The sequence below is a fragment of the Sorex fumeus genome, unplaced genomic scaffold (assembly GCF_029834395.1).
Source record: "Sorex fumeus unplaced genomic scaffold, SorFum_2.1 ptg000098l, whole genome shotgun sequence".
In the NCBI taxonomy this organism is placed as follows: Eukaryota; Metazoa; Chordata; class Mammalia; order Eulipotyphla; family Soricidae; genus Sorex; species Sorex fumeus.
Genome location: NW_026606155.1, coordinates 83,488,786 through 83,504,858, shown reverse-complemented (window position 1 = coordinate 83,504,858; position 16,073 = coordinate 83,488,786).

Here is a 16,073-nt window from a genome sequence, read left to right as displayed (position 1 = left end):
CAGATGCCCAAGCTGAGGTGAGAGCCCTATGGATATCCTTTGCAAACTCTAAGATTTCCTAGCTTATTCTCTGTAGAAATTCCCTAAGAAGTTTCTGGGAACTCTCCACAATGGATGGCAGGGGAACATTATTTGAGACTGAGTCATTCTGATGTACCTGAAAGGATCTTCTCTTCACTGCTGACAGCTGACCTCTTGGAGAGTATCAGGGCTGCTGAGTCACCTGCTGAGAGATCACCTCAAAGACAGGCCTCTAGTGAAGTGGCTGCTCAGAATAAAGCCATTCTGGCATCTAAAGAATTTAAGAAATGTGTCAACTGCATTCTTTAAATTCATTTCATAACCAAAGCCTGTGCAGGTTCCTTGCTCCACTTAACAGTTTCTCTGATCACAGTCATAGATCACCTTTTGCATTCTTTCCCCTTAAATAGATATGTTTACTTTGGGAAAGCTTAAGCATATTTTTATCTTGTTCATAATGTTTCCTATATAAAGGCAAAAAAAGTTTCAGTCTAAAAAATGGTAGAGATAGTACAACAGATCATGAACTTACCTTGCATAGGGCTAATTCCCAGTACCCCATATAGTGTCCTAAGCACTGCCAGGAATGATCCCTGAGCACAGAGACAGGAGTAGGCCCTGAGAATCATCATGCATGCACCCAAACAAAAAATAAAATTAAAAAATTATAAATGATATTCTTTCACCTTAAACAACCAGTCTGTTTTTTTGTCATGGGTCTTCCCCAAACAAAGAACAAGAGTCCTTACACACAAAGAAGTCCCCAGGAGCTCTGCATCCTTTCTCTTTTCATTCAGCTTCCTGTCATTACATCTAACAGGTAAGTTCTCTTTTGGACTAAAACATTACCATGGTTTAGGATCCTTCAGACAGAGTTCTGATCATTGACTAAGATAGTTCTAGAGTAACTGATAGTGTTCTGTCTTCTTTCAAAGGTAGAAACCGTTAGGACTCATTTCACCCATTCCTACCTAGAAACTCTTCTCATACCCTACTAATGAACATATTGGGTTGGAAAGAAATATTCACTGTTTACAATAAATCCAGTAGGAACAAATTAAGTACTGATTAAATTCTTAGTAAAGATATTGACTTTAACATCTAAATCCCCATTGGGTTTGGTATCTCTTGCATAGATATTTACTAATCACTAAATATAAATGAACAAATGATGAATATAAATTTCTGCAATAGGATTGTAATACATTTGTAGACATTGATAGGATAAGAAATGTCTTCATTGAAATGGTAGACAGTGAATTTATCATACAGTGATTTAGATTCAAATAACAGATTAGAAAGGGAAGATGATAAATCATTTAAAATATGGGCAAAGAGATCTTGCACTTCTCCTTCCACTTCCTTATAAAAATACTAAAGGACTAAAGCTATAGACCACTTCCAATGAATTTTAAGAATATATCTTATAATAACCAGTGAAGAGACAGCTAATACATGTCCCTATCTAAAATCAATTGAACTATGATATCTATATGCCATGTTATTTGAATTCTGGTGGTATAAATTTGTAGATATCTGGACCATATTGTGTAAGTAATATAAAAAGATACCATCCTACTTACTTTCCTGCATAAACTTTTCTGAAATTGTCTAATATCAAGAAAGCAGTGATCCACTATTATAATCTACACTAATACACAGTATTTATTTAAAATATGAAATAAAATGGAATTGGGATACATCAAGAGGAACAATAGCCAATATCTTCTAAAATTTTTGTGGTAAGTACAAGAATGGTTACAAATTTGTTCTTCATATGAGGTAATGTTTTCCTAGGGATACTGAACAATATTTAGGCATTCATTAATTGGCATCACATCAAAAGAAACATTGTGTTCCCGATAATATGGTGTGGTTCTTTAGTCATATTGACAGAAAGTTAGCAAGTGATGTGACAGATGAAAAATAAAAACAAACAAACCAGAAATCCGAATACTCTGCTTTATATTACATCATTTAGTAGGATCTGAATTAAACTGGATCTGAATTTGCTTACAATTTAATTAAGAAAGACTGAAAGTGAAAAATAATATCATTGTTATACCAGTAGCTTATAGAAGCTGGAGAATGTCATCTACAGGGAAATTTTTTCACTCAGAAAAAAAAGGCAGACAATTTAATGAGATGGAAAGAATAGCTTTCCAGGAAGATGGCAAAGGAGAGTTATCTCACAGACATAGTTGAAACACGTCTATTGAGGAGAATAACAGTCTACAAAGTCTTAGAGGTCTCTGTGATTAGAGGAGGAACAAATAATGAACAATCTGGAAGTTGTTGCCTATGATGGTTACAGGGATTTCAAAGTTTTAGAATATTGGAACAGATGCTCTTAGCAGCAAGAGCATGAGTTTTCTTGTATATTTCTAGTAAAAAGAAAACTCTTTGTCCTGTATTTTATAAATGAGAATGAATGCCAAGGACGGAATGGAGTCAGGGGAGAAATGAGGGGGTGAACTAATAATAACATAAGGGCATTGATCAAGGTTCTTGGATACTTTGGCAATATGGAGGTGAGGTAACTGCATTGCAGCACTATCCTCCCGTTGTTCACCGATTTGCTCAAGGGGGCACCTGGAATGTCCCCATTGTGAGACTTATTGTTACTGTTTTTGGCATATTGAATACACCACGGGTAGCTTGCCAGCCTCTGCCATGCAGGCTGGATAGTCTAGGTATCTTATCTGACTCTCTGAGAGGTACGAAGGAATCGAACCTGGATGGGCTGTGTGCAAGGCAAATGCCTTACCCTCTATGCTATTGCTCTTCCTGTGAGGTAACTACATACATCAAAACTACAAGAGTCAACTTGATGTAAGAATGTGACCTAAACTATAATAAGCAAATTAAATATACAACAAAATAAGGTTGCTAAAGAGGTGGGGTGCAAAGAGGGAGTTTGGTGGAGGGATATAGACACTGGTGGTGAGTTGGATTCAGAACATTGAATAGCTGAAACTGCCATAAACTGATTTGTAAATGACAATGAATTAATAAAGTTTTAACCATTAAGCGCAGCTTCCATCTGAAGTATCTTGTCTTATTGTAGAATATTAATCTATTCACTTTTTTCTTCTGTATTTCTTTTGCCTTCTGCTAATTGAATCTTGCATACTGGAAGTATATCCAGCAAACCGAGGCATTTGTTAGAAAACTAGTTTTAGTTTATTTATGGCTCTGGGTCATATTTTGGAAAAGAACAAACAGAAAACAAAATCCAAGAAAACACATCATTACCTTAATGCAAAATGCATGCTAAAGTCTTTTCTCATATTTGATGGAAACTAGCCACTTTCTATTAATTTTTTTACTCTTGACTTTCATTTTCTGTTATCAATATGGTAATAAGTCAAAGGATAACATTCTTTCCATTATAAGTTGTTTATGTACTACTACAAATATAATTATGTGTTTTATTATTTAAAAAAATTTTAAATGTTAGTAATGTTTTTGTTTTGTTTTGTTTTTTTGGGTTACACCCAGTGATGCTCAAGGGTTACTCCTAGCTCTGCACTCAGGAATTACTTCTGGTGTTGCTCAGTGGATAATATGGTATACAGAGGATCAAACGCAGGTCGGCCATGTGCAAGGCAAACCCCACTGTAGTATTGCTTTGGCCCCTATTATATGATTTTTTTAGTTTACATGGTTTCTTTTTTTTGGATTGGGAGGAGTATATCTTAAAAATCTTTTTTCTGGTATCAATGAGTCTGTTGCCACTTTATATTCCTGAACATATACCAAAATTTATCTCATTTTCATATGGTAGCTATTAAAGAGATATTTAATACTTCCAAATAATCCAAGTCCCTGTGTTTGTTTTTATGGGATGAATAACTGGTTTTGTGAGCCAGAGTCATACATGTGTTAGTCCCAGGATATTATTTTAGTTGGTAGAGCACATGCTTCTCATATATGAGACCCCAAGTTTGATATCCACTACCATCAACAATACAAGTGCATGCACACGCGCACACACAAACACAAACACACACAATGTGGCATTTTGGACTTAGGTATTTAAGAGGTAGGTATGGGTTTTTTATTTTCTTCTCTAAGAACTTTAGTAATAAAACATTAATATAGATGAAAATATAATATGAAGGTAGCCTAGATATTTGCACTGCTGGATGGAAAAATTTATCCTGCTAGGTCAAAGTCAATAGAACTATGAAGTGCTTTGTATGATTGAGATACATACCTCTGTTGTGATAACTCACTGGGATTTTGTAATATTTTTTTGAAAGGCATATACACTATGATCTCATTTTATTTATTATTACTACAGTGTAACGTGTTTTACATGTTTTACAGAGTTAATATTTATGCTCTAGGCATATAATGTTACTTGCAACAATGATGTCATCTCATTTTATTTATTTTTCTCCATTTGGTAAGTTATCTATTATATCAGCTTATCCTAGCCAATTGAATTAATACTATAAGTATTCAGAACTGTTGCACATAAAATAAAAGACAACATCATTACCTCTAATATTAAAACTTGCTCCCCTGTCATGCTGAATATGGTGTCTACTTCTGTTACACATCCAGTTGTTCAACATTGTAAGGATTTTCAAAATAATCATGATCAAGCTGTGTAACATAGACAGGTCTTCTGTTCACTCTTTACCTACAGAGTTGCAAAACAAGCAAAATTTCCTGTCTTAGTAAAATTACAAGATTGAAAAACATAAAAATAAGTCAACAAGTATCGAGGTTAAGGGTTTTCTGTTAACACTGCTAAGGGTTGGAACAGGAAAATGTTCATAAACTTTACCAATCAAACAACATAAATATGGGTTCATACTATTACATATTGGTCTGTACTCATTCTTTCCGGCAATTAGTTATTTCTTAGTTCAGCATCTCTTTAGTGAACACCTCTTCAGGACTACCAAAAATGCCCCTAAACACAAGATAGATTTGACTTATTATTCCTCAGGTTGTTCCTCAAATTAGCCAGTTTAAGCTCAAAGTAACGTGAGTTGTGCAACCTGGACTATAGAGAAATAATTCCTTTTATTTACAGTTTGTTTTATATATTTAAATTATTTACATTATAATTTATTCAGTATAGTTATGACATAGTTATAATAGACTTAAGCTTTATAATATTATTATACAAAGTTACTGCACCTCACCAACATCAAAGTTTCCCTATGTCATCACTGGTCCAGTATTCATCCTGAACCATAATCCTCCTCCCACTGTGAATAGATTTTGTAAATACCAAAGGTTTTTCATGTTCAGTACTGTCTATTTCCTTGTTCTGTCTCTCTGTATTTCACAGATGAGTGAGATCATCTTGTATTTGTCCTCTCTCTGACTTATTTTGCTTAATATGTTACCCACAAGTTCCATTCACATTTCAGCAAACTATGTTATGTCATCTTTCCTCATAGCTGCATAATACTCCATTGTGTGTGTATATATACATCCCAATATCGTTATACACTCTTTTTTATTGTTGAAAATTTGTGTTGTTTCCATATTCTGGCTAAGTATTAAGTGCTCCAGTTAACATTGGTGTGAATATATCCGTTCTAATTAATATTTTTAGGTTTAAGGGGCAGATGACAAGAAGTGGAAACGCTGGATCTCATGAGCATTCTCTTAGTTTTTTTGAGGCATCTCCTTTCTATTTTCTTTAGAGACTGAACTTGGAGGCAATTATTATGACAGATGTAGAATATTCATGATGTTTCTCCTCTGCTTAGTGGTTGAATGGTAACTTGGAATATTAGTTTTCTTACCAGAGTTCTGATATATTTGAATAGGTAGATCTGAGTTTTTATAGAAGACACAACTACTTTACTTGTCTTTCAAGCATTAATCAAGATCACCCTAAAAGTCTCACACTATCCCTTTTAAGAATAAAATGTGACACTTTGGATTTTATTCCAGTTCTGATGGAATAAATTAGTTGCAAATTGTTAGAAGATTTATCAGTAATGGACTTAAGGCCATCATCAGTGCTTTTGCCTTATAGAGTTTTTATGTTTCTTAGCTGTAATTATTATTTTCAGCTCTGAAAAATTCAGAGATTGCTTATTTTTTCTGCTATTCATTTGAATTCATCAATGATCTTCTCTTGACCAAATAATAACATATGACCTATTGCATGGTTCTGGTACTGACTGCTATAATATGATGTGCTTTCTATCAGAGTTTCCCAGTGAAGAGTTTAGACTGTCAGGAAAACAGGAAAACTTTTTGGCCTTTTTGAGTAATCTCATGCCATGGGCTGTAGTGAGTGAAAGGCAGACAATCTTTATGTAAGTTCCTTTGAGTGTAACTGGCAGCATGTAGAATCTGCATCTTCCCATCATGAAATATTCATTAATCTTGTTTATCCCTGGAAGAACATTGCCCTGTTTCCACAATCATATACCTGTCAAAGAACAAAAGAACAGATCATCTTCAAGTTCAGGTCATGGATAAGCTTTTCAGCCATTGTGGAAATAAAGAGTTTTCATTGCCAATTCTTTCTCTTTATTCTTAGCTGGTAAACGAGAAGCAAAATAGTAATTTCAACACAGGGATTTGACCCAGACATGTTCTCCTTAAATGCTTCATAGGTTCTTAGATTCATAGATCTGTAGACAGAGGTTATCCTTAATAAGCTGGCTCCCTCTGTAATTCATTACTAATATTTACACCATGCATACTAACACTAAATGTAAAATTTATATTATCTTAATTTACTAGGTCACATCCCAGTACAGTATTGATTGTCAGTAGTTCTTTCTATTCACACTAAATCCATATTTGACTTTTCAATACATTCTAAATGTATTGAAATGCTGGAGCGATAGCACAGCGGGTAGGGCGCATTCTAAATGCTGGAGCGATAGCACAGCTGGAGCATTCTAAATGCTGGAGCGATAGCACAGCGGGTAGGGCGTTCGCCTTACAAGCGGCCAACATGGCCGACCCGAGTTCGATTCCTCCGCCCCTCTCGGAGAGCCCGGCAAGCTACCAAGGGTATTCGATATGCCAGACACGGTAACAACAAAGTCTCCATTGGAGACGTTACTGGGCCCGCTCGAGCAAATCGACGATCAATGGGAGGGCCTTTACCTTTACCTTTTTAATACATTCTAAGCTATAAAACACTTTTCCTCCTGTCTTCAGAACAGGAAATAGGTAATTTATCTAAACAGTCATTGACCACTTGATTACTTGACATCCCGTTACTCATGAATTCACTCCAGTGGGTGCCAGTGACATCTACATTCATCCTGTTGCATGTTAATGTAGCCCAATGGCGTTTGCTCATTCTAGGTACATGCAGAGCCTTAAACCAAGCATTCAGGGTCTTGACGAAGAAGTCTGAACATCTCATAGGTGGGCAGCAACGGGATTTTTTGATGTCCCGTGGAATACAGTCGGTAATGTCTCTAGTCCAGCGGTCATCTCAAAACCTAATTATGTGTCCAGCCCATCTGATTTTCAACGCCTTGGAAAATGAGACAGCATCCCTGATTCTTGACCATTGACGGAGGACAGAACTCTGGATTCTTTCTCTCATTTAAGTGAAGCATGATACTCCAAGCATAGCTCTTTCGATTCCTCTTTGGGAGACCCAAATAGTGCTCTCATCCTTTTTCCATAGGGCCCAGGTCTCTGAGGCAGATGTTAATGCAGGAAGAACAATGGAATCAAAGAGATGTACCCGGAGCCGGAGGTTCTTCATCCTCTTAGCTATTTCCTCGATGCCCTTGAAGGCGTTCCAAGCCGCTCTCTTCCTCCTGCACAACTCAGGTGCCAGGTCATTCGTCCTATTGAAATCTCGACCTAGGTACACATAACTGTTGCTTTTGGAGATGATCGTCCTGTTGAGAGTGAATGGAACATCAGGAACGAGACAGTTTCTCATGAATGTTGTCTTTGTGAGATTCAGCTGTAGTCCGACCTTTCCACACTCACAGTTGAAGTCAACCAGCATTTGTGCCGCTTGGCTGATGTTTAGTGTTATAAGAACGATGTCATCAGCAAAACGAAGGTGGTGTAGTTGTCAACCATCTATCTTCATTCACATTCCTTCCCATTCCAGTGCTCGCATGACATTCTCAAAGGTGGCACTGAAGAGTTTTGGTGAAATGGTATCGCCCTACCGAACCCCTCTCTTGATGTCAATGATCCCCTCCCAGTAGAACAGTGAGATCCTGATAGTGAATCCATAATACAGCTCATGGAAAATTCTGATGGACTGAGTTTGAGCATCGTTTTTGGCTAAGGCTTCTATGACTGCTTCCATCTCAACAGAATCAAAGGCCTTCTTTAAATCAATGAACGTTAGACAGAACAGCAACTTGAACTCCTGAGAAACCTCAATGAGCTTGGTTATCATGTGGATATGGTTGATTGTGCTAAATCCTTTACAGAATCCGACTTGTTTGAATGGTTGTCCTTCATCTAGTGTTCTGACAATTCTATTCAGGATGACTGAGTGAAGAGCTTGTAGATGACAGACAACAGGCAGATCGGGCGATAGTTGCCAATAATGTGGATGTCACCCTTCTTATACAGTAGTACAATCCCACTGGCTTTCCATTGGGATGGAACCTTGCATTCAGACAGGTAGCATGTGAAGAACCAAGCCAGCATACTGATGAGTACAGACGGCAGTTTCTTCAGGTGTTTGGGTCTGACCTTGTCTGGGCCAGGTGCTGTTCGCTTCTTTACCGATGAAATGGCGTGTCAGATTTCAGAAGGGAGAACTTCAGGAACGACATATCCATCCTGCGGAATTTGGTATGTGGGTAGGTGGATGTGACTATCAAAGAGATCCGAGTAGAAGTCATGGATAATCTTCTCCATTGTCCTTCTGGAAGATGTGATAGATCTATCAGGACGTGGAGGGCAGTCATCTTGGTCTTGTAGTTGACGAAAGACAGGCGGGTGTTTTTCCCAGCTTCTGCTGCATCTGCCAACACTGCTTCTCTTCTCTCTTTGAGGTCTTCCTTTATTGATTCTCTGCACTGCTTCGCGAGCTTGGATGTTTGCTTGTGATTGCCTGAGGCTTGCGCCAAGCCACATTGGCAAATGAGCTTGAGAGTTTTCAAAGACAGGCATCCTTTTGTTGCTCTTGGTATTCTTCACACAATCATGGAGGTGCTGAACCAGTCAATAGTGTTCCTCGTCAGTGTTGTCAAAGATGGCATCTTCCCATGTTGCAGCAATAGTGCCAAAGAGCTCCCAGTTGGTGGTTGTTCTGGGAGTTCTCTTCTTAAACTTTGATGCCCTTTCTCCTTGCTCTGTGAAGTAGAATTTTGCAGGATGGAGATGGTGTTTCTATCCCATTTGGAATTTTGGGACAACAGCAACATTGGTCTGGCAAAACCACCGATTGAATATGATGTGGTCAATTTTGTTGTGGAACCGTCCACAGGGAGACTCCCACATCCAACATTTAGATTCGGCTTTCTGGACTTGTGAGTTACCATGGATGATCTTGGTTGACATGATAAACTCTGACAGTCTTTCACCCTGTTCATTCCATTCTAGGCCATGGGTCCTGATGTGGAGTTCTTCGGCTGATCTTCTCGGTCCTATGCTGGCATTAAAATCACTGACAATTGATCTTGTAGAAGGTGTGGTCTTCTTTATAGAACTTCTCCAGCTCCATGTAGAGCTTCTCAATTTCTCCTTCATCATAATTGGACGTTGGTACGTAGACAACAAAGATAGAAGATGCCGGCAATGAGCCTCATCTATTAAGGTGTAATCATCTGATTTGGGTTGCTAGGCATTCAAGTGAATCAATGTCTGTAGGTAAGTTTATGTTGACAAGGACACTGACTCCACCAATGACTCTTTTGTTACATGTTCCGATGAACAGTTCTTCCCCAGTGTCGAAAATGGCGTGATGTGATTGATGCGTTCTTGTCTCGGTCAGACCAATGATATCGTACTTGATCTTTTGCGCTTGCACCATCATGTCCCCAATGGATACATCCAATGCCAGCATACATGCATTGAAAGTACAGACAGTCATTTTTGTCTTTCTTTTTTTGTGGCAGCCTAGGTCGACCTTGAGATCTTATTAGCCTCTCCTTCCTCAGCCTTCCTAACGCTGCCATATGGGTGGTTCTTTCAAGGTCAGGGGAATGAGACCCATTGTATTTACTGGTTTTGGCATGTTGAATACACTGTGAGTAGCTTGCCAGGCTCTGTCGTGTGGGCTAGACACTCTCAGTAGCTTGCCAGGCTCTCCCAGAGGGACAGAGGCTTTTAGGGTGGCCTCTAATCGTCCTTGCAGGTGTTCCCACGGTTCAACCATATTTGAACGCAATTAGATATGGTGTGGTAATCTTTTATTAAGTATTTTATGTTTATAAATATTCATTAATGAAAGTAAATCAGCTTAAAGAGGAGAGTTTGATTGTGAAATTGTTATTTCCCAGTAAATTGTTACACACCAAATCAGGCTTCAATATTATTTTTTAAATTATCATACATAGCAGTCTTAAAATAAGGAATAAAAAATATTTTCTAGGATGACTAGCTGTTTTAAGACAATAAAGTTAGGTCAGCAGAATACAGGAATTATGACTGAAAAAATAATTTATAGGACTGGAGTAATACTACAGCATGCAGGACATTTGCCTTACACGTGGCCATCCCAGGTTCAATCTCTGGCGTCTCATATGGTCCCCGAAGCACAGCCAGACGTAATTCCTGAGTGTAGGACCAGGAGTAACTGATGAGCATGCTGGGTTTGACCCCAAAATAAAAATAATGATAATAATAATAATAATTTATAAAGTTGTCCTTGCTGAAAATAACATTGAAAGTTAGAGCTTAATTTTAAAATATTTAAAAATGAATAACAGAATATGGATTTGGATAGATATTATCTTTAATGAACTCTTTCCTCAATCTCTGGCATAGAGTGGTGAAGTTTGATACACCAAAGAGATGTCTCTGGATCCCATACCAGACTGTCTCATCCTGGACAACCTGGGGGGGAGTGAGTTTCCCTCCTGGCTCCAAAAGAGCCCCAGTGGCCAAACACCTCTAACTCAATCACCACCATGCTCGTGGTAGATCTCCACAGACTCTGACAAGCCTCACCCATGAGCGAATATGTGAAAAACCCAGGTATGTGGGACCTGTGACTGAAATCTCCAGGTTCACAAGGAGTTGGGAATGGGCAGTCTCTCTCCATATCCCTGTTCTTCCAATAGTCTGACAGAAACTACCTCTGGTACCATGTAAGTGCACCAACAGCCATGATCCAGAGACTGACAAAAATATCTTAGAACAGAGCAACACAGAACAATGTGCCACAGAGTTGTCTCCAGATCCCAAAGTCATCATTCAGTTAAAAAAATTAAATTAACCTCAACTGTATAACCATATTTAAAATTTTTAGAATTCATGGAGCTACATATCATACTCTACACCACTGATATATTAAGAGTAGCACAACACATTTGATGGAATGTAAAGTAGAAGGTAACCAATCTCTGGGAAGAAAAAAATATATGTGTACAGCACAGTGGGTATGGAGTTTACCTTGCACGCAGCCAACATGGCCGATTCGAGTTCGATTCCTCCGCCCCTCTTGGAGAGCCCAGTAAGCTACCGAGAGTATCTTGCCAGCACAGCAAAGCCTGGCAAGCTACCCATGACGTATTTGATATGCCAAACACAGTAACAAGTCTCACAATGGAGATATTACTGGGCCCGCTCGAGCAAATCAATGAACAATGGTAGGACAGTGACAGTGACAGTGATATTTAAGTATATATATTATATATAATATATATACGTACATAAGACTCATCCTTTAACAGTATGCTAGTAATCTCTTATATAAGGACTTACTGGCTCCAGGTTGAGTAACAATCTTCAAAAACTTTCCTCTAAAGAAACTTTTCTTGATCATTTTCGTGGATTATTCATAACAAGCAATACGATATAAATTATTTAGGTCCTGCTTTTCGTGCAGAGCTTGGGTTTGAGGTAGAAAAATTTGAAAAATTGTGGTGGGTAAGTATAACGGTTGTTGTATTGGTGTTAGAATATTAAATGTAACCAGTTACTGTGAACAACTGTAAGATAACATTGGTTTGTCCTTTCCACCTTGCCACAGGGAGCTCAGGTTTATTGGGTTACTCCCATCACAGTGCTCCCATTTCTCTGTGTTTACTTGTAGCCTCTTTATTTTTTTTAAAAAAATTATTGAATCGCTATGAGATAGTTACAAGCTTTCATGTTTGGGTTACAAACACACAATGATCAAACACCCATGCCTCCACCAGTGCACATTCTCCACCGCCAATATCCCCAGTATACCACCCCTTTCCCACCCTCCCCCTGCCTCCATGGAATGCATGACTCCCCATAATCTCTCTCTACTTTGGAGCATTATGGTTTGCAATACAGACACTGAGAGGTTATCATGTTTGGTCCTTTATCCACTTTATGCACATATCTCTGATCCTGACCGATTGCTCCAGCCATCTTTTTCTTAGTGATCCCTTCTCTATTCCAGCTGCCTTCTCCCCTTTGCTCATGAAGCAGGCTTCCAGCTATGGAGCAATCTCTCTGTCCCGTGTATCTACTATCCTTAAGTGTCAGCCTCATGTTATGTTGTTTTATGCTCCACAAATGAGTGCAGTTCTTCTATGTCTGTCCCTTTCTTTTTGACTCATTTCACTTAACATGATACTCTCCATGTCTACCCACTTATAAGAAAAGTTCATAACTTCATCTCTCCTGACAGCTGTATAGTATTCCATTGTGTAGATGTACCAAAGTTTCTTTAACCAGTCGTCTGTTCTAGGGCACTTGGGTTGTTTCCAGATTTTGGCTATTGTGAACAGTGCTGCAATGAACATATAGGTACAGATGTCATGTCTACTGTGTTTTTTTGGTTCCTCAAGATATATTCCCAGAAGTGGTATTTTGGGATCATATAGAAGCTCAATTTCTAATTTTTGAAAAACTGTCCATATTGGTTTCCAGAAAGGCTGGAGTAGTGGGCATTCCCACCAACAGTGACAGGTGTCCCCTTTTCCCCACATCCATGCCAGCACTGATTTCTTTTGTTCTTTTGAATGTGTGCCAGTCTTTGTTGCGTGAGATGATATCTCACTGTTGTTTTGTTTGCATCTCCCTGATGGCTAGCGATGTGGAGCATTTTTTCATGTGCCTTTTGGCCATTTGTATTTCTCTTTTTGAGGAAACTTCTATTCATTTCTTCTCCCCATTTTTTGATGGGGTTGGAGGGTTTTCTCTTGTACAATTCTACTAGTGTCTTGTATATCCTGGATATTAATCCCTTATCAGATGGGTATTGGGTAAATATTCTTTCCCACTCTGTGGGCTCTTTCAGTATTTTGGTCACTGTTTCTTTTGAAGTGCAAAAGCTTCTTAGTTTTATGTAGTGCCATTTGTTTCTGTTTGCTTCCACTTGCATGGTCAGTGCTGTTTCATCCTTAAAGATGTTTTTAGCTTCAATGTCGTGGAGAGTTCTGCCTACACTTTCCTCTAAGTACCTTATGGATTCATGTCTGATATTGAGGTCTTTAATCCACTTTGATATGACCTTTGTGTCTAGCATTAGACAGAGGTCAGTGTTCATTTCTTTTGCAGGTAGCTATCCAGTTTTCCCAGCACCACTTGTTGAAGAGGATTTCATTGTTCCACTTCACATTTCTTGCTCCTTTGTCAAAGATTAAGTGGTCATATATTTGGGGGTCTATGGCAGAATATTCAACTCTGTTCCATTGGTCTTCAGGACTGTTTCTAGCTCAGTACCATGCTGTCTTAATTACTACTGCTTTGTAGTACAGTTTGAAGTTGGGGAGGGTGATGCCACCCATGTTCTTTTTCCCAAGGATTGTTTTAGCTATTTGTGGGGGTTTATTGTTCTATATGAATTTCAGGAGTGTTTTGTCTATTTTTTTGAAAAATGTCATGGGTATCCTGATAGGGACGGCATTGAATTTGTATAGTGCTTTGGGCATTATTGCCATTTTGATAATGTTAATCCTCCCTATCCATGAGCAGGGGATGAGTCTCCATTTCCTAGTGTCCTCTTTTATTTCTTGAAGTAGTGTTTTGTAATTTTCCTTGTATAGGTTCTTCACCTTTTTGGTTAAGCTGATTCCGAGATACTTGATTTTCTGAGGTAGTATTGTGAACAGGATTTTATTTAATGTCTCTTTCTTCTCTTTCGTTATTTGTATATAAGAAAGCCATGGACTTTTGGGTGTTGATTTTGTAGCCTGCCACTTTACTAAACTGACCTATTGTTTCTAGGAGCTTTTTTTGTAGAATCTTTAGAGTTTTCTATGTATAGTATCATATCATCTGCAAATAGTAATAGTTTGAACTCTTCCTTTCTTATCTGTAATCCATTGATACCTTTCTCTTGTCTAATTGCAATGGCTAGGGCTTCCAGTACTATATTGAATAGGAGTTGCGAAAGTGGGCAACCTTGTCTTGTGCCTGATCTTAGAAGGAAGGCTTTTAGTTTTCCCCATTGAGAATGATACTTGCCGTGGGCTTGTGGTAGATGGCTTTAACTATATTGTGGAAAGTTCCTTCGATGCCTGTTTTACTGAGAGTTTTCATCATAAACAGGTGCTGGATATTGTCAAATGCTTTCTCTGCATCTATTTATATGATTATATGGTTTTTATTTTTTCTTTTGTTGATATGATGGATTATGTTGATTGATTTCCAAATGTTAAACCATCCTTGCATCCCTGGAATGAATTCTACTTGGTCATGGTGTATGAGCTTTTTGATGAGTCGTTGGATTCTATTTGCTAATAGTTTGTTGAGGATCTCTGCATCTGTATTCATCAGGAATATTGGCCTGTAATTCTCTTTCTTGTAGTATCTCTGTCTGCTTTTGGTATCAGGGTGATATTTGCTTCACAGAAACTGTTCAGACTTTTTTTTCGTGGAAAATCTTAACAAGGATTGGGAGTAAGTCCTCTTTAAAGATTTGAAAGAATTCACTATTAAATCCATCTGGGCCAGGACTTCTGTGCTAGGGGAGACTTTTTAATACCGTTTCAATTTCCTTGATGGTGATAGGTCTGTTCAGGTACTCCAGGTCTTCTTGGTTCAGCCTTGGGAGGCTATAGGAATCTAGGAATTTATCCATTTCCTCAAGGTTTTCGTGTTCCATGGTATAAAGCTTCTCAAAGTACTCCCTGAGGATCCTTTGAATTTCTGAACTTTCTGTTGTAATGACCCCCTTTTCATTTCTGATTTGGTTTATGAAGGTTTTCTCTCTCCCTTTCTTTGTGAATTCTAGGTGCTTATTGATCTTGTTTATTTTCTCAAAGAACTAGCTCTTGGTTTCATTGATATTTCAATTCAAGATGGTTTTTTTGGGTTTCCATCTCATTAATTTCTGATCTGAGTTTTATTATTTCCTTCTTCCTGTTTGGATTGGGGTCCTTTTGTTGGTCGTTCTCCAAGCTTCTAAGCTATGAGGTTAGGTTACTTATGTGGGCTTGCTCCTCCTTTCTGATGAATGCTTGTAGAGCTATAAACTTTCCTCTTAACACAGCTTTTGCTGTGTCCCATAGGTTTTGGTAACTCGCATCCTCATTTTAATTCATTTCCAGGAATCTTTTTATTTCCTCTTTGATTTCCTTTCTAAGTCGCTCATTGTCCAATAATGAGTTGTGCAATTTCCAGGTGTTTGATTTAGTTTTCTGTTTGTGTTTATGATTTATTTCTAATTTAAGCACATTGTGGTCTGAGAAGATTGTTGATACAATCTATATCTTCTTAATTTCATGGGAGTATGTTTTGTGGCTCAGCATGAGGTCTATCTTGGAAAATGTTCCATGCACACTTGAGAAGAATGTGTATTCAGCTTTTTGAGGATGAAGAGTCCTGTATATATCTACTAAGTCCCTTTCTTCCATTGTTTCCCTCAGATGAAGTATGTCCTTGCTAACCTTGAGTCTGGTTGATCTATCAAGAGGTGATAAAGCGGTGTTGAAGTCTCCCACTAGTATTGTGTTACTATAGATGTCTTTCTCCAAGTC